Source organism: Bubalus bubalis, chromosome 3 (assembly GCF_019923935.1).
Source record: "Bubalus bubalis isolate 160015118507 breed Murrah chromosome 3, NDDB_SH_1, whole genome shotgun sequence".
Lineage (NCBI taxonomy): Eukaryota > Metazoa > Chordata > Mammalia > Artiodactyla > Bovidae > Bubalus > Bubalus bubalis.
Genome location: NC_059159.1, coordinates 63,696,602 through 63,714,132, shown reverse-complemented (window position 1 = coordinate 63,714,132; position 17,531 = coordinate 63,696,602). Strand labels below are relative to the sequence as shown.

The window sequence follows — 17,531 nt, the reverse complement described above, 5'->3', positions numbered from 1 at the left end:
GGGATGCTCCAGGCAAGAATACTGGAGTGGGTTGCCATGTCCTCCTCCAGGGGATCTCCCTGACCCAGGGATGGAACCTGAGTCTCTTATGTCTCCTGTGGTTCCTACATTGCAGGCAGGTTCTTTGCTGATGAGCCACAGGGGAATCGCTGGGCATAAATCTGCAGTTCGAGGACCACCACCTGACTCAGAAGACTGAATTTACGGGAGTTTGGATAACAGTCAGTTACCATTAACTACAACACCAAGGCTTCTCTCTGCTCCAGGTCACCACTGGGCAGGAACAAGCCAGCTGCCCCGCCCACGTGGACGGGTCACCGAGTCCCCCTTCTGCCCCACGCTCACTCTGCACAGGAACTGGGACTTAAGTGCACGTAACACAACCACAAGAGAATTCCACCTCTTTGCACTTCTCACAAAGGAAACTGTTGACCAAATGGTAAAAGGGACTGACACTTGATGCCTTCTGGTAATCACCAGGTATGTACAGATCCTTAAATGACACGCCTCAGATGGACAGACTCAGCTCTCAGTGACCCATGTTCTCAGTGACCCACGTTGTGAAAGCAAACGGGAGAAAACAGGCGATGGGAAACTGAACCTCCCCTCTGGGTGCACACACTGGACTGCAGGGCATTGCCACAGACTTCCTGTCCTAGGTCTGGTATCTGAGAACGATTGTGCAGCAGCTGTGGAGGTGAATCAAAGAACAGCTTCATGTTCTGTATTTGTGACAGGATGGTGGATTCTGCTGGAAGGAAGAGTGCAGGTCGCGGGAGAAAGACCCAGAACTGCAAGGCACACGTCACACCACAGGCTCTTCACCTGTCAGGTGTGACCCACCACACTCACAGTGGGTTTTCAGAGCACACTGAACTCATGTTACAGTGGACGGTTTAGTGACGAAAAGACCAGAGGACCGTCGGCCAGGGGGAGAAGACAGAGGTGCAAAGATGCCTTCCTGGAGCATGGATGCACCATCTGCAAGGCCAGGCAGAGGCGGTGCCTCAGCCCTACCCCACCCTCTTGGAAGGGGCTCCTTGGGCACATCGGCACTGTCCAGGCGGGCAGGCCCACCAAGGTCCAGGGGCACGTACTGTACTGTCCTCTAAGGCTAAGCCTGTGCTTCTGGCCAACGCCTTCCAAGTCTTGGTCAGTTGAGTTTTTTACTTGAATAAATCTTTCTTTAAAAAGATTTTTTAAATGATTTTAGAGTTTTTTAAACTCCTATCTTATAGGTGATCAAAATCAGACACTAGTGAAGAAAGTGACAAGTAGGTCCCGGATTCCTTTTGAAAGCCTCTGGAGAGAGTCTACAGCCCCGTGCTCGGTCTGTGAACGTGGCCCTCCGGCAGAGCGATCTGCACATTTCCTGTGACTCTGGCGTGAGAGCCTGGCCAGGCCTTCTTACCCGCTCCCCACGGGGCCCTGCTCTAGCCATGAAGCTGAACACCCCACTGTCCTGCACACACACGGCCTCTGGACCTGCCACTCAGCGGCCTTCTGCACCCACGGTCACTTAAGCCAACTTCCCCCGCCACGCCTTGCTTGCTGTCTCCCCAACCCTCCCTGCCCCTGGAAGGCTGGTCGTGCTCCTCCAAGGCCTCCTCATCATCCACCGCAGGCCTCCCCCCACCCCCACTCACTCGGGGTGGGGGGCGGGGTATGTGCTCCCCGAGTCAGTGGGTAAGTGCCCAAGTCTCTGCTGAGTGGCTGACACTGACTCGTGCGCTCACTTTTTAAAGCATAAGGAGAGGTTCCCTGTACGTCTTCCCGTGTTCCCCGCATGTCCACCGTGTCACATCTGGAAATCATCCTTCCTGATTAGGAAGTTGGCAGGGAAGACGGGCCGTGGAAAGTCACAGCTCAGGTTCCGTGGCACAGCTGTTTCCCCCTCACTGAGTCTAACAAAGCTCAGGTCACATTAGAACTCCATGGGTGCCACCATAGGATGCCAGGCAGTGGGGTCTTGTGTTGTCAGACTCAATACAGAAGTACACTAAACACTCTGAAAATGGACAGTACCATTAGGTATCTGCTGAATCAATGTATAAAGAAGTCATCTGCACTCAGGTATCGAGACAGGCCAGCCAGGGATTGCCTCTACCACCAGGCACGTCCGCTCATGAGAGCCAATTTCTGATGCAATTGAGTCATGGCTATCTGGAGGACTTGTGGCCGAGGGCGGAACAGAAAGAAACACAGAGCCCCTCTGCCTATGGACGCGTAGCTGCTTCGCGGCTGATGACGCAGGTAAGTGCACTGACAAGGCCGGCTTCCTGCTTGCACCGGGAAGCAGAGTGCCGAGACACGGCCGGACCTGCCCTCGGCGCCAACACAGGCGCCCGTGGAGATGCTGCGGCGATGCCTGTGGCAGTGGGAGGGCCCCAGGCTTGGCAAGGTGTGCAGCTGTGGCAGGAAGTCTGGGTTTCCGCACTACCGCTTCTGGCCCAGGTGCCAGGTCTTTGGCCTGGGCTTGCTCCCCACTGACATCACTGGATCCATGCCACGCCCCACAGTGGCCTCCGCATTTGATGAGCCCCGTTTTCCAGCTCGGCTGCGTCTCCCAGAACCTAATATGGAAGACCTCTGAGTCACGGGCTAGACCGCCTCGGCAGTTAAAAAATAGCAGAGTGTTTACTAACCACACTTGGCAACCAGCGCCTGTTCAAGGAGGCTGCCTGCTCCACAGCACCGCTGCCCAGCCCGGCAGCTCTGACCGTAGCAAGGACCACCCAGTCCTGTGCATCCCGGGCTCCAGCGCACGGGACCTCCGAAAATCAAAGGGAAACCTGAAACGCTCTCTCTAAAGTATGAGAACATCACTAGAGCTCAACAGAGAAGACCAGCTCCTAACCAGGTGGAACCAGAGATTTCTGCAAACTTTCTTGAGGCCTGGCTTAGAGGTTACTGCAACTCATTAATTATCCTGTGTTTCCCAAATTATACTCTATCTGAAGGGTGTTATCTCCTGAAATATAAATCGGCACACAATGTTCCAGGAGGCTTGGCAGTACATCTCATTTTTGCTGCATGGTGCACGGCAGTGAGTCTTGTGGCAGACACAATTCCCTTCCGGCAAGGCCGCAGGGCCAGGCTCAGAGGGTGGAGCTGGGTCAGTCGACACGGTGTATCTCCCTGGCCACCGTGCACCGTGAAATACATGCACAGCTAACACAGCTGCACATTTGTGTAAACACCACTCTCACCGTCCTGGGGTAACGGGAACCTGAGGTGTTTGTGGAGCTTTCCTTTCTAACACCCTTTTGCTGATGATGCACAGGCTGATACTCTGAACGAGAACATGGCACTTCCTGTCTGAGATCCAAGCTTTTCCTGGTCTGAGACCCGGGAACCGTATCCCAGAGTCCTCAGTGTTCAGTCCAGCTCCCCTGGAGAGCAGGCTGACGAGGGACAGAGGTGGGCGAGAGGCTCTCATCTCTGTCCCCACACAGCTCAGGGAGCCTCGGGGCATCTCAGCCAGCCTACTCCACTGTGGCAGGACAACAGAAATGGGGGCCAACGCCGGGGCTCCGGGGGGACAGCCGGCTGTGCACGGCCCGAGCCAGAAGGACCTGCTCGTCTGAAGACTGGGTCTCTGCGGGTGGTTCAGGAGGCAAAAGGGGGTGACCTGAGAGCGACAGAGTAGAAGGTCACAGGGGCATGTCCAGCCCGCAGCGCTGCATCATCAGTGAGACAGACCTCCACTGCGCGCAGGCCTGCAGGTGGCTCTGGCCAACACCAGGAAGCCCGGACGGTCAGCCCGACCTGTGGCTGCAAACACCGCAGCTTTCAGTCTATCTGCTGGGAACTGCAGTGCCCACAGGGCCTCCCTGACTCCTAATTTCAGCTGATGCCTGCTGGCAACAAAAGTGATTGTCTGGCTTTTTTTTTTATTAATGAAAATTGCAGAAGAGAAACTATTTGAAACCAGACCTAATTACACTGATGGAAGGATGAATGGATTATTTCAAAGTCAGAACAGGATCCAAGAGACTCAAACCAAAGATTGAGCGCAGCCCCCCCGGACACTCAGCCTTCACTGCAGCGTCAGCCTGGCCGCGCGACTCTGGGACTGCACACAACTGCTCTCTTACGTCAAACGCAGGGGGCCATTATCGCTGCACAGCACAGCTACGGCACTCTTCACTATCAGTGTACGTTTCAAATACACCCCGACTACAGATTCAGGTAAAGACAGTAGTAAAACTGAACTCACTGGGGCACTGAGTAAACACTCAGGAGTCCAGTCTGATTATCCTGCTCTTTATTCACATTTCAGAGAAGTATTTGGCTTAGTAACTAGAGAAGATCAAAACAATGGGAGTAGAAAGAAAATAAACCCACAGGTAGAAGGAGCCCCAGGCAGAGGGGCAGAGCCACGTGGGTCCTGCTTGGGAGCTACAGGGGGTGGGGGGTGGGGGGAGGGAACCCACCCAGAGGCCTCCATGAGCACTGCCTCCCCAGATGAGCCGGAGTCCGGAATTCTCAACATGTAACACTGACCTTGAACAGCTTTCCTCCTGAACCTGCAATCAGCGCTGTGGATCGGACTCTACCAGATCTGCCATGTGTGAGGAAGCCCCCAGGAAACCCTGCAGCCATGCGGGGTGCACACTTCCAAATGCAGCAGCCCCCCACTCCACCCTTGTGGGGTGGGGGAAGAGCTGAAAAGAGAAACCAGCAGGAGCCAAGGGACCAGCCCTCCTGCAGCTTCAGGAAGTCTTGGCCGAGTGCATGCGTCACACTGTCAATCTGTCCAGTGGAGCGCAGGACACCGGCCCCGCCCAGCACCCCTGCAGGGAGCACGAAGGTCCTGAACTGTGACATGAACAGGAGTCTGGCCTCATACCGAGCCCCGGGGCCCCACACTCTTAACCTTGATATGCCTGTCACGGGTGCATACTCGGGCTTTCCTCAATCTCCAAGTATCAACTCATTCCACATAATTTCTCACTCGTTGGTACCCTGGAGCAAGGATGCCCACTGGGGTAAAGAAAGTCTGGCAGCTTTGTGCGAGTGGAGGGCACTGGAGCGCACAGTGGCTGCGGAGTGGCTCTGAGGGGAAGCAGTACGATTCTGTCTGTCTGCAAGCTGACAACCCCGCCTCCCCCCGCCTATGCAGGAAGAGGGGCCAAGGATGCTAAGCTTGGACCACTTCAGTTGCATCCCTGGAGGATGCTTCTGCCTTGCAAAGAGACCTGTGGGGTCAGGTACCACTCTCTCTTGCAAATAAAAGCTCCCCTTGGGGCGTCCCTGGTGGCTCAGTGGTAAAGAATCCACCTGCCAATGCAGGAGACACAGGTTCGATCCCTGATCTGGGAAGATCCCACACATCTTGGAGCAACTAAGCCCGTGCACCACAACTCCAGAGCCTGGGAGCCGCAACTATTGGAGTCCATGTGCCCTAGAGCCCATGCTCTCAACGAGGGAGGCCACCAGAATGAGAAGCCTACACACAACACCTAGAGAACAGCCCTTACTCTCCACAACTAGAGAAAAGCCTGTGCAGCAACAAAGACCCACCACACTCAAAAGATAATTTTTTTTTTTAAAGCTCCCCTTAGAGAGACAACACTCAGCCCCTTGTCCCCTGTCTGGGCATCCTGACCCCACCTGCCAAGACAGTTTACAGGTGCTGGTGCAGACAGTGCGCGCACACTCTCTGTATGACACAACTGTGTGAACCCCGAGAAAAGATGGAGGGCACCCGAATTTGCTTCTCGTTTGGTAAGTGCCTCAAACAGACACTTGTACACATCCTACACAAATACATCCATGTATAGTTAAGAAGACAGGTGGAAAACGACACTACCAGGAGAAACCACAAATTTCTCCAACTCCAGTTCTGAGTTAGTTCACCTGTGGTTTTGCTGGACATGCTTTACTTCAATGCTCTTCCACTGGACAGGTTTTTTCAGACCAGAACTTAGTCAGGTGACAGGATCTCCATGCCACTTTCCAACACTGGGAGTCCCACGTCCCCACTCTCCGCTGTCCTTTGGGGCAGGGCCACTCCTCCCAGGGATTATCTGGGGGGATAATCCTGCGGCTCTGCCCAACTCCAACCTCCCGGAACACTGCACATGGCTGTTCACTTGCCTCCCGGTCACCTCTCTGGTCCAACACGCCATCTGCCTTTCCCTCGGGGCTGCTCCAACTCTTGCCCTCGCTCACTGCCCAGCAGGACCCTGGGCACGATGCCCCCCTCACCACTCACACACCACCAATGCAAAGTGCAGCTAAGCTCACCTTCTAACTAGAGAATGAACGATGACTGCAAACCCTTCAATCAATTCCTCTGCCACCAGCTCACTGAGACCACAGAGCACAGGCACCACGCAGAGCAGTGAAGCTTCCTTCAGGTCCCTGCCAGGCAGCGACACAAGAGCGCACACAGTTGAGAGCGGTCTCACAGTCCAGACTCGACCTCAGCGTTCCAGAGAGGAGCGGGGCTCAGTGAGAGAACCACCAACAGAAGGAGCTGCTGTCTCAGAGCACCCCAGAGCAGGGAGCAATCGCTGACGATCAGGTAGGAGATATGCAATGACATTTCTGGGTCAGTGTGCAGGAGGTGGACTGCAACAGTCACTCAGCAGACACTCACCACCATCTACCAAGTGTAGGCTCCACTGCATGTAAGGCACACAGAACAGCAGACCCTCCCCTCTGGAGGTCCAGGGGACGGTGAGTCTCTGGGGTCCAGGACAGACCACCAGTCAGGTGCAGGTGCCTCTCCAGGTGACCGTCATACCTCCTCTCGGCAAACACCCACTCCTACTTGCAGGCAAAGACCTGCTTCCTGCTTCACTGAGGAGACAGGAAGACCACCCTCCCCTCCACCCACCCCCTGCCCCACTGCTACATCTATCCATACTGCCCCCTGGCCCGCGGACCCCACCTACTTTCCAGAACCACAGATGAGCCATCTCTCTGAGGTGCTCGATGAGGCATTCTGACCCAGGCTGTCCCTGTGTCTCTCCGGAGCTCTGGTGGACGAGGTAAGGTCCACACGCCTGGGTGCCTCCCCAGGCACCTGGCTGGGATGTTAGGCCGAGAGCGGCTGCGCTGTAACAGCCGCTTCTACAAAGTGCCAGGCCCTGCCTGGAGGAGCACCGCCGCCCCACTCACTCCCAGACTCACTCTGTCTGTCCACAGCTGCTCCTCCGCCTGTCTCCCGCCTCCCTGGACAGATGCCCAGCTTCGTGGCTGCTCCTTCCGTTGGGGTCCATCTCCTCCTCTGCCCCCAACCTCAGCACAGCACTGGCTGTAGCCCTGGATGGTTAGCTCACTTTGTTTATGGCTTGTCTCCCATCACTAGGGGACAAGCTGCATGAAGGCAAAGGTTTTGCCTACTCAGGTGTCCATGTGGGTCCTGACTTTCTTCCCAGAGTCCAGCCAGGGCCTGGGGCTTGGGAAGTGTCCAGCAAGACCTGTCCAGCCCTGTCTCTGCAGACCTGCTGGCTCTGGGTAAACTCTTACCCACTCACTTGCATCATTTTTAAGATGGAGACGCTGACAGTATTTACTACGTGGGATTACGGTGAGGATTAAATGACATAAAGTATGTTACACACTGTAGCACACTTTCTGGTAGGAGGTAAGTGCTCAATGGTATTTACAATATGGTTATTCAGAATATTATAATTATACATCAGCATTCAAATTATCTGAACCCAGGAGACATTTGTTTGGGACTTTCGTGCACTGGTATCAAAAATGAATGAGTGAATGAATAAAACACCCGGGACTTTTCTTTTATTAAAGATTCTGAACCTGACTTCACAGACACTGAACGCACAATCTAGCAGTGATGATGCGCAGGCTCTAGAGGAAAGATGTTCACAGTAACGAGGTCACGTCGACCATCAGGCAGCCCCCGCTGATGGGCCATCAGAGGAGGGCCCGGCCTGCCTGGTGGACCACTGGGCTCACCATGCCCACCCACTCGGGGGCCAGCTACTGCTATGACCCCCCACGCCCCAGCTCTGTGGCTCCAGGGTGGGTCTCTGTGGGCACAAGCGGAGCATGAGAGGAAATGTGTCTTTCTAGGTGCCTTTATCTTCAATGGTTTAAATGGAGAAACAGAAGGTGAGGGCTGGTCACTGTTGCTGGAATTAGAATCTAGAAAAAAATAAATCAAGTTGGAGTTCTGAGTGATTCCCCACAAACCTGTGTTATCTATGTGGCTCCATGCTATGGTTTCACTAACAAAACAGAATGCTCTGACCTGTCCTGGGAACCCAACCACAGGGGACATGGTTCCACCAAAGAGTTTTCAGAGTTCCCAGTGAAGGATTTACGGACACACATTCCCCACATAGCCCATCCTAAAGTGGACGGCGCTTACGGTGCGTGTGCCACGAAGAGTGGGCCAGCGTGCACACTCTGTGCCCAGAGGTCCAGGGCTTCTCCTTCCGGCGGGGTGTGGGCACCTGGTCCCCATTCTAGACAGCTGGACACATGCCCCTCGGGGTCCGGGGAGTGGTAGCTGCCTCCCCAAGTTTCCTTCCTCCCCCAGCCACAGGTGTCAGTTCTTTTTAACATGGTTTTGTATGTCTTATCGCTCTGTTTTGAAAACGTCTATGTGGAAAAAAATTAGAAAGTTTTACCAAGAACTCCTAAACTTTGCTCATTTCTCTGGCTGACACACTTGGCCTGCAAAGGGCAGCTTCTCCCTCAGGAGGAAATCTTTCCCATCAAATAAGCCTTTCCGCTTTCCCTAAGTCCAGGCCACGCTGACACCAGTGCCTTCCTTTCCTGCAGCGGAGGCACTCTAGCAGCTGGGCCACCGTGCACCAGGTGGGCCGACACAGAGCTGCCGTGAGCAAGCACCCGCATTCTCAGCCCACCTCCTGGTCCTTGGGACAGGACCACACACGCAAGTCAGAAGGGTGAGGGTCACCCGTCACCATCAACCGCAAAGCACTGCCAGCAGCGAAGATGTCCCGCTGAGGGGGAAAGGGCCTTCCATGATCGGGGGGCTGCAAAAAGCCATACAGGGCACTAGCGTCAGCAGTCGTCTCTCCCTCTTGACCCCTCAGGCCTGCCTTCCTGCTGCTTCCCCTCCTGCCTCTCCTACAAGCCCCAGCTCTTGCTCTCTCCTGGAGCAAAGGGTTCTCACCCAGCACCTCTCATCCTTCATCCTTCCACACAACCTGACCAGAGCTGCCCCAGGAGACAAACCCGACGGAGTGCAACCCTGCAGGGCATTTCTAGAGCCAGCAACCTGGGAAGCAGAGAGGGGAAGGCCCCAGGCCCACTCTGCGTCCACCAGCCTGCATCTTTACTATCTGGGGGCATTCCACTCCCCATGTCTCCGAAAAGCTGACATGCATGAACGCAAGATGTTTACATGAAAATGTGCTGAGTGACATACTTTTGTAGTGTATATTCAGTGTCTACTTCCCTCATTTGCTTGAAGAAGAGAATTACTTTGCCACCTAAAGAAGAGTAGACAGCCTGAGAAATAAACCTCCGTCGCCCAGTGTCTATCTGGATCTTCTGAAACATGCTGAAAAAGCACATTACACGTTGATATGAAACTGTTTACATGAAATACACACAAAGGAGATGGCGATGTCTAAAACATATCTTCATTGTTTCGAACGACTGTGAATGGAATCTGGAAACTGGGGGAAGAAAATCAACAATTGTTTGGACAGTCAATAGTTGTGTGAATCAATTAGTAACTTTTTAAAAATAATGACTCCAGCATCTTGAGCAACGTAGACTCCTTGATAATTTCCAGGAAATACTTCATAATTCAGTAATAATGAGTGATTTTAAATATAATGGAGTGTAAGACTTACTATGGTCTATGGAAAATATTTTTGGAAAAAAAAAAGGCACTATTCTCAAAAGTAATACAAAGATTCCAGCTCTTGAGAAAATAACACAATAAAGTTTTTCAAGATCAAGTGCAATGCAACGTGGTAGGTGGCATTCCGCCGGTACTACAAGAGTCAACTGAAACCCAGAGCCCACAAGCCTATAATGAAGCGCCGCAGGGCTCCTTTAACTAGGACACCGACCTATTGTTCCCCAAGTCAGTGTCCTCACCTGGGAACTCACCGAGTGTGTACTTATTACACCATTCCATCAGGCAGGCTACTGACCAGACCAGCTGTCGGAGTATTATGATTCATGGGTTTCACAGCCACAGAAGACAAAGTTGTGTTATTGTCAATCATCTACTCCCAAGTCTTCACCCAGAGCACAGAGTGTTCACACAGCCAACAAGGCAGTGAGGCTGCTCACATGCCTAGTTTCTTACTAAGGGATGTGGTGTGGGCCCCAGGCAACATCCCCTCCTCCCTCGTATTCAAAACACAAAGTAGACTAAACACTAAGTAACTCTTATTTTGTACAAAATAAACAGAATAAACAAAAATACAGCTAAGGGGTAAGTTGGAAGGCATGTTGATCATATATTGATTACACAGCAGGGGTCTATTTCTGATACAGTCATTCCTTGGAGTGACTCCTTGGTCACTCCAAGGCCCAGGGTCGCCTACTTTTACTAAACCAAACCCGGGAGAACGGACCAGGGAAAAAACAAAATTCGGTCAAACCTCTCATCACTAAATCAAAGCTCACCAGCTTTTCAGGAGAAAAAGCCTTTCGTTGGTGATGAGAAAAGTCAGTAAAAAGTTGATGACTTTGTATTGTGCTCAGAAGCAAACCAACATCCACTCCCTGGACGACCAATCCTTCCTTAGGCAGTGGCAGTTACTGCGACAAGACCCTTTATAACACCAACCAAGAATGTGTTCTCCAGGGCAGAGCCCAGCAGTGTCCGAGGCCCGCGGACCCTGCGAGTAGGGTGTGGGGGAAGGGTGGAGGGGTGTGGAGGTGAGGGAGGGGGGGAGGTGAGGGACGGGGGGAGGGGTGGAGCAGGATGGGAAGGGGCGGCCCTCCCCGCGCACGCCACCAGGGAGACTCTGCGTCTTCCCGCCTCTCAGGCCAGGGTGTGTCCACTCTGCCCGTCCCTGGGACCCTGGGACCCCAGGTCTCAAACAGCCCGGGCTTGTCCAGGCTCCTGGAGACCCAGTTCAGACGAGTTCGGAGCGCAGAGAGCCTGGCTCGGCTGGGGCCTCGGGGCGTCCCCTGGCAAGCACGGCGGCTCCGGACCCAGCACACTCGCCGCCCACAACCTCACCCCTCTCCGCGGGGAAACAGACCTGGGCGGCGGGGGTCCCTGAGCTCCGAGCGCACGGCTTCCCGACCACGCGCCCTCGGCCGGCCGGCGCCTCCTCCCTAGATTTGGGACTCTTGGCGCGCCGGCGCCTGCAGAGAGCAGCGTGAAGAGAGGGCCGAACTCCCCCGGCCGCCCGCGGCGGAACGAGGTCACCCGCGCCCCCTTCCCCGCAGGCTGCCCGCGGTCCACGGCCGTCCCCTACTTTTTGGCCCCGATCCCATCTCAGGCTCCCGGGCTGCGCTCCGCCCGCAGGGCCGGGAGGACTCCGCGGGCCGCGGCGGGCTGGGCCCTGGGCTGCCGCCCGCCAACCAATCCCCTCTTCCCCCTCCGCAAGGCCCCCCTACCTGCCGTCCGGCTGCGGCCCGCCGCTCCGGACCCTCAGAGCCACGGGCCCAGGACCCGCGTGGAGTGCACGCCAGCCGGGGTGCCTCCGGAGGCCGGACGCCCCGCCCTAGCGCCTGGGCAATAAGAGTCCGCGGGGAGGGGGCGGGGCGGGGCGGGGGCGGCCCCGGCCCGGGAGGAGAGCGGTGGGGAGGGGAGAGAAGGGGGCGGGAAAAGGGGGCGAAGGGGAGCGGCGGGGAGGGGAGAGAAGGGGGCGGAGGGGAGGGCCCGGCGGAAGGCAGCCCCCCAGCCCCCGCGCCCCCCGGGTCGGCCCCGAGTCCCGGGCAGCACTGGGACTAATGGGCTTTCGGGAAACTTCCAGGAGTAATGGATAACGGGAAAGAATCCCACCTTTTTTTTAAGCCAAGAGGGATGTCGGCTGCCTGCCCGGTGATCTGCCCCAGGTTTTTATCTCCTTTATGAGAGCGGTTAGTCCCTGGGCTCCGGGCACATTCCAGCGCCCCGGGCGGGGGTTCAGGGTTCAGCTCCCAGCCATCAGTGCCGTCAGAGTCGGTGCCGCGCGTAAACCCCACAGTACAAAGATCGTGTGGAAGGCTGCTTTCTTGTTGAAGGGGGAGTTCAGTTCGGGGATACTTTCTAGGCTTCCACGAATCCGTTGACTCTGTTCGCTTATCAATGACTAACTGAATTCAGGGCCCTGAGGGTGAGAAGCGCTGGGCGGGCCGGTTTCGCAATGTCTCAGGAACGCGGTCCCTATCCTGTGATTTCTCGGTCATAAACTTCTAGAGGCCCCAAGTCACTTGGTTTAACCCAGTACGCAGGGATTTCTCTGGAACTGTTTCCAAGGAGGAAATGGACTCCTAAACTCCAGACTTCCTCATGTAAAACGTGTGGCTTTCGGTGGACTCCACCCTAAAGCCGAGTGGGTGTCTTCTCCTGTCACTAACCCAGCTCAGGACCCTGGCTCTTGGCGTCCCTGAGCAGTTGGGTCAGCAGTTATTTCTGGCCTGTTCCTCCTACACAGCACCCACTCCTTGACCATCAAAGCCACAGCTCTCCTACTCACGACCAACTCTCAGAAAAACGAACAGATGAACACTAACGGTTCACAGTTGCTGAACATCCAGGGTTGTGCCTGGCCCTTTCTGCAAAATGGTCACCAAGAAAATGCCAGTCATTTCCATCTAGGTGTGCAGGCCACTGGCTGCGGTAACTGGTCCAGTAATCCCATCCGTGTCTTCACTATTAATATGGAACAATAGGGTTTCTGGGTTCACAGACCTGAGACAGGAACTCTACCGTCTCTCTCTCTCCCTGAAATACATGATTTTTAGATTAAACATGATGTCTGTAAGATACCCAAAAAAGGACGTTTGCCTGTGATTGAACCCTCGGAGATAAAACACTCTGTTAGAGGGTGCAATGTTCATGTCCAGACTCCCGCCGGTGCATCTCAACACACAGTCAGTGCACAGATTAGAGCATCACTCACAGATGAGTCTGTAACCTACAACACGTTGTAGCCATCTTTCCAGGTCTAGTACACAACTTTATTCTCTCTTGATTTTTGCAAGGAACAGAGGTAAAAACCACAGGACGTCACTGTTTAACTTTGCCTTTCAACTTTGGTGTGCTCATTCCCAGGCAAGTGGCTGTTAGGGATACTGGAATGATACCACTTGTGTTCTGCAGGGTTTTCTCGAAGGCTGGAGTTGACATTCTGAAATGGGAGTTAGGACTTAGTGGTCTGTGCCATTTTAACTGTGGAAGCCTGGAATTTAAATTTTTTTTCATAGTAATGGGATTAATTTGATGAACTTTAAAGCTACAGTTCTTAAATGTTATGATTTTACAATGTAGAAGTCCATTCTCAACACAGAATTCTTTTCTGTTAGCACAGAAAGAACATAATGGATAAGCCTCCTGTGTGCTGTGCTGTGTTTAGGTGCTCAGTCATGACTGACTTTGCGACCCCATGGACTGTAGCCCCCCAGGCTCCTCTGTCCATGGGATTCTCCAGGCAAGAATACTGGAGTGGGTTGCCATGCCCCCCTCCAGAGGTCAGCATGAGTTACCACCAAAGAATTGATGCCTTTGAACTGTGGTGCTGGAGCAGGCTCCTAATAGTCCCCTGGACAGCAAGTAGATCAAACTAGTCAACTGTAAGGAAAATCAACCCTGAATACTCATTGAAAGGACTGATGCTGAAGCCAAAGCTTGAGTATTTTGGTCATCTAATGCAAACAGCCAACTCATTGGAAAAGTCCCTGATGCTGGAAAAAGACTGAGGGCACAAGAAGGTGTCAGAGGATGTGATGGCTGGATGGCATCACCAATGCAATGGACATCGGTGTTGGGCAAACTTCAGGAGATGGTGAGGGACAGGGAGGCCTGTTGTGCTGCAGTTCATGGGGTCATAAAGAGTCAGACACAACTGGATGACTGAATAACAACCACCACCACCTCAAGTGTTACCTGGCTTGGGAGAGTGTGCAGGATGGATTAGATCCACAGGGTTGGTGAACTGCTCCTGTCTGGGGCAGCACGGAAGGCTGATCCAGAGATCTACCGCCACTGCCTGACGCCAACTCAGGAGCCCAGAAACGGGGACCAGTTTCTACTTCTCCGAGGTCCAGCAGAACTGAGAACGGAGTTTCAGTTCTGAGTTTCAGAACTGAGAACACCGAGTTTTCAAATGCTCTCAAATTTTTAAAGTTTCTATGCGTTCAGCGGTGGAGGCATGGGTACATCTTAGCGATCACACTGGCATGTCCAGGATTTGTGACAAGTGCTATCAGTGCTGATAGGAGTGCTGCCAAGCTTGAGAAAGAACACCCTCCCTTCGTGCACACTGAGACCCTGACCAGCAAGCTTCTCTTTAGAATTCCTCCTCACTGTCCCTGAGCTCCAGCTTAGAACTGTCTGGCGGGGAGGCAGCAGGAAAGGGTAGAGAACACCTGTATCCAGTCTCACCCCGAAGGACTGTATCTGGGAGCCTCACTGCCTCGCCTGGGGGCGGGGGGCATCTGGCTGAGTCTCCTTTAGAGTTTCCATCTCCAGGGTCACTTGGCACACTTGGGCTCAAACACCTAAGCTTAAAATGTTCAGATTTAATCTGAGATGAAGTAATGTGCTCAGTTGTCTGTCTGGAGAGGAGTATGGAGCAGTGAAGCTAATCTTTCAAACCATTTTTTTTTTTTCCTTTTCATAGTCTCATGAAAAGAGTAAAGTGCAGGTATTTAAAAAGCAAAATGGCAAAAGACACCTAAAAGCAAACGGCATCCCTGAACAAACATGATCCTGTTGGAGGGGCCGACTCCCAGGTTCTCTCCAGATGCAGACACAGAGCTCTGACTGCTGGCAGGCACCACACGGCCCCTGTGTCACACACGCTCATAGCTGGGGCTAATGCTTTACCAAGTGGATACTGTGCCCTCTCACAGAATGTCCACTGGAAAAACTACCACAAGTCAGCACCCAGCCGTGTTTTTCTAACATGTGAAACCAAACATCTCTATTTCCCTTCCTTTTATATACATGGAGCAGTAAAAGAATGTGAGTGTATCTTCGGGTGTTTTGCTTAAAATAATATTTCAATGAAAATTACCCAAACCTTGAGATGTTCTCAGAAGATTCTTGGCCAGTGGGCTGGCGCATCCTCTGTTGGGAGGTTTATGCTCTCTATTTCCTCCCGGTGATGGATGGTGAATGAAACAGATGTTCTGATAGCAATTCAGTATAAGGGTCTATTTCCACTCACTTCTGGTGCTTTGATATTATTTTTAAAAACCTGTTCCTTTAGCTCTTGTTGAGTTTTTAAAACCTACAAGATCTTGGCTCCATGGCCCATTTCTTCAATTGCAGAGATTACTTTTGCAAGGAATTCCAGATATGCTCAGCAAACAACAACAGACTAAGAAAACAGCAGAGCAGTTCTATATTGTGACTGATTTGGGTTCCAACTATAATAGTATTTTTGGGAAAATGTTTCTGAGAGGAGAGTGCTTAAGACCAGCCTTTGTTCTATGTATGTTTAAAATGAGCACCTTTAAGAAGTCTTGGACGGCTTTGAGTTTGGACTCTTTGTAATTAATGACATCATTTAAGAAACAAACATATGTTTCTGTGTCAACTATCAAATTATTTTAATGAAAGTACGAAATATTTAAAAACATGGATCTCCTCAAAAGGCTAAGCCTGTGCATTATCTGACCATGAATATGGACCAGTGGGGTAGAAGGAGGGCACAACTCCAAGGACAATTCATACTTTCAACATAAAAGCAGGGTAATGTGTTCCAGCGGCCCAGAGCTTTCTGGCTCTTCAGTTTGTACATAACTTTTTATCAAGGGCAGGAGAAAGGCTGGGGGTAAATACATGGGGCTGTTTGTACTTGTGTAAAAGTGACTGGAGCCCAGTGGACATGAAATACCATGTGAGAGGGACCGTGGCCGCCAGAAGGGCTGCAGTCGTGGAGGTTAGAGAAAGATGGTGAAATCGGAAACAGAAGAACAGGCTGAGCTCGCCTCCTGAGTACAGGAGGCCTTGAACCTGCAAAGGATTCCAGGCAAATCACAGAGGCAGACCAGCGGGAGCCACGGTCCCTCCTAGGCCGTTGCCGTGACCTCGAACTCCGAGTTCTCATCTGTAAAATGATGGAAAGGCATTTCCCTTGGCTTGCCCTTGAGAAGATAAATGAGATCCTGCCTGGGCAGCCCCACCACAGTGCTTGGTAAGTGGAGCAGTGGGTGGAAGGGACTGGTTTCTTTCTTTTTTTTAACAAAATGAAGCCTAGTTTCTTTTCTTTTTTCTTTCTTTCATCTCTTTTTGTTTTGTTTTTGTTTCTGTTTTTTATAAAACACAGTATTTAGGAATAGAGTAAAAAGTAATAATCTGATACCATGCCAGTCATTTGACACGTAGTCTCCCATTTTATCTGCTTCTTCAACCCATGGGAGGTCTAGCTGTCACCAAACGCCCCTTCATGGAGGATTCTGAGCACAGAGAGGCCAGGTAACCTGGCCAAGGAGACAGAGCAGGCCAGGGCAGAAGGAATAGCACAAACTGTTAGCTCTAGAGCCCATACTCCAGGCCGTCCACCTCTGGAGTGAACGGTACGTGTGTGTGGAAGGTCCGTCAACAGTCAGGACTCCATGATCCCCATCAGCAAATCCTTCCTCTTTCTCACCGAGTTGTACCATGCACAAGAACGTCTGCTTGGCCTGCTGTGGCTCAGGCAGTTCTGAACACGTCCTGCTGCACTCACAGAGAGTCTGACTCATTCCCCCCAATGCCCACTTCCCAGGCAGAGCGGCTGGGCTGGCTCCAGTGGAGGCACCCCTAGATTCCACGGGGCTACTGAGAGGAATTTGCCTTTTTCTGTGATTCTGATGAGGAAATGACGAAATACCGCAGTCAACTGGCTGGTCAGTTTAACTCCATCCTGCATGAGAAAAGCCTTCAGCTGAGTCCTGGAGACGCAGTCACTGACAGACGCGGAGGACACAGCGTGGCACTGCGCATCCGTCGCAGGGCAGTTTACGGAGTTACGGGGGAGACTGCTCTTAAAACCGATGATGCTGTGACACAGAGTCTTGTGTTGCCTTTTGTGTAGATTCCTCCGGACACTTGGAAGATGAGCGGACCGGCCATCATCCAGCTCTGCTCCCAGAAATACAGGATGTCAGGCAACCTGGTCTCGGAGCCCGTGCTGGTGTTGGGGACCACTGGGGCCACGTCACAGGAGACGAGCCTCTTTCCCGAGCCCTGAAACGCCCCTCACCAAACCCCTCACTTCCTAAACCGGAGGGTCCGTCCAGCGCCTTGCATTAATAAACTAATCCTCTGGCTCAAATTCATGCAATTATGTTATCTGAAGTGCTTAATTATTTTCGCTTATGGAAATATGACTGGGTGCTGCAGTGAACGGTTTTCTAGCAGAGATTCCCAAGTACTAAGAAAACTGTTGGGATTATTTCATGGCACAGAT

At 52.8% G+C, this 17,531-nt stretch overlaps 1 protein-coding gene and 1 long non-coding RNA gene across 8 annotated transcripts in view; one reads left to right on the top strand and one right to left on the bottom strand.

Moving 5' to 3' along the window:
• Positions 1–17,531, bottom strand: part of PALLD (palladin, cytoskeletal associated protein) — a 368,664-nt gene that overhangs the window by 61,384 nt on the left and 289,749 nt on the right. Inside the window, exon 1 of one of the 7 annotated variants that reach the window (XM_044939670.2) lies at positions 11,545–11,695. The exons of 5 other annotated variants lie outside the window; for them this stretch is intronic. The gene's annotated coding sequence lies outside the window, so the exon portion shown is untranslated. Of the gene's footprint in view, positions 1–11,544; positions 11,696–17,531 lie in introns of those variants that run through there. One more of the 7 variants, XM_044939671.2, reaches the window with a different exon arrangement.
• Positions 16,113–17,400, top strand: LOC112583824. Its single transcript, XR_003108077.2, has 2 exons — positions 16,113–16,274; positions 17,157–17,400. It is a non-coding gene; the product is annotated as an uncharacterized LOC112583824 (long non-coding RNA).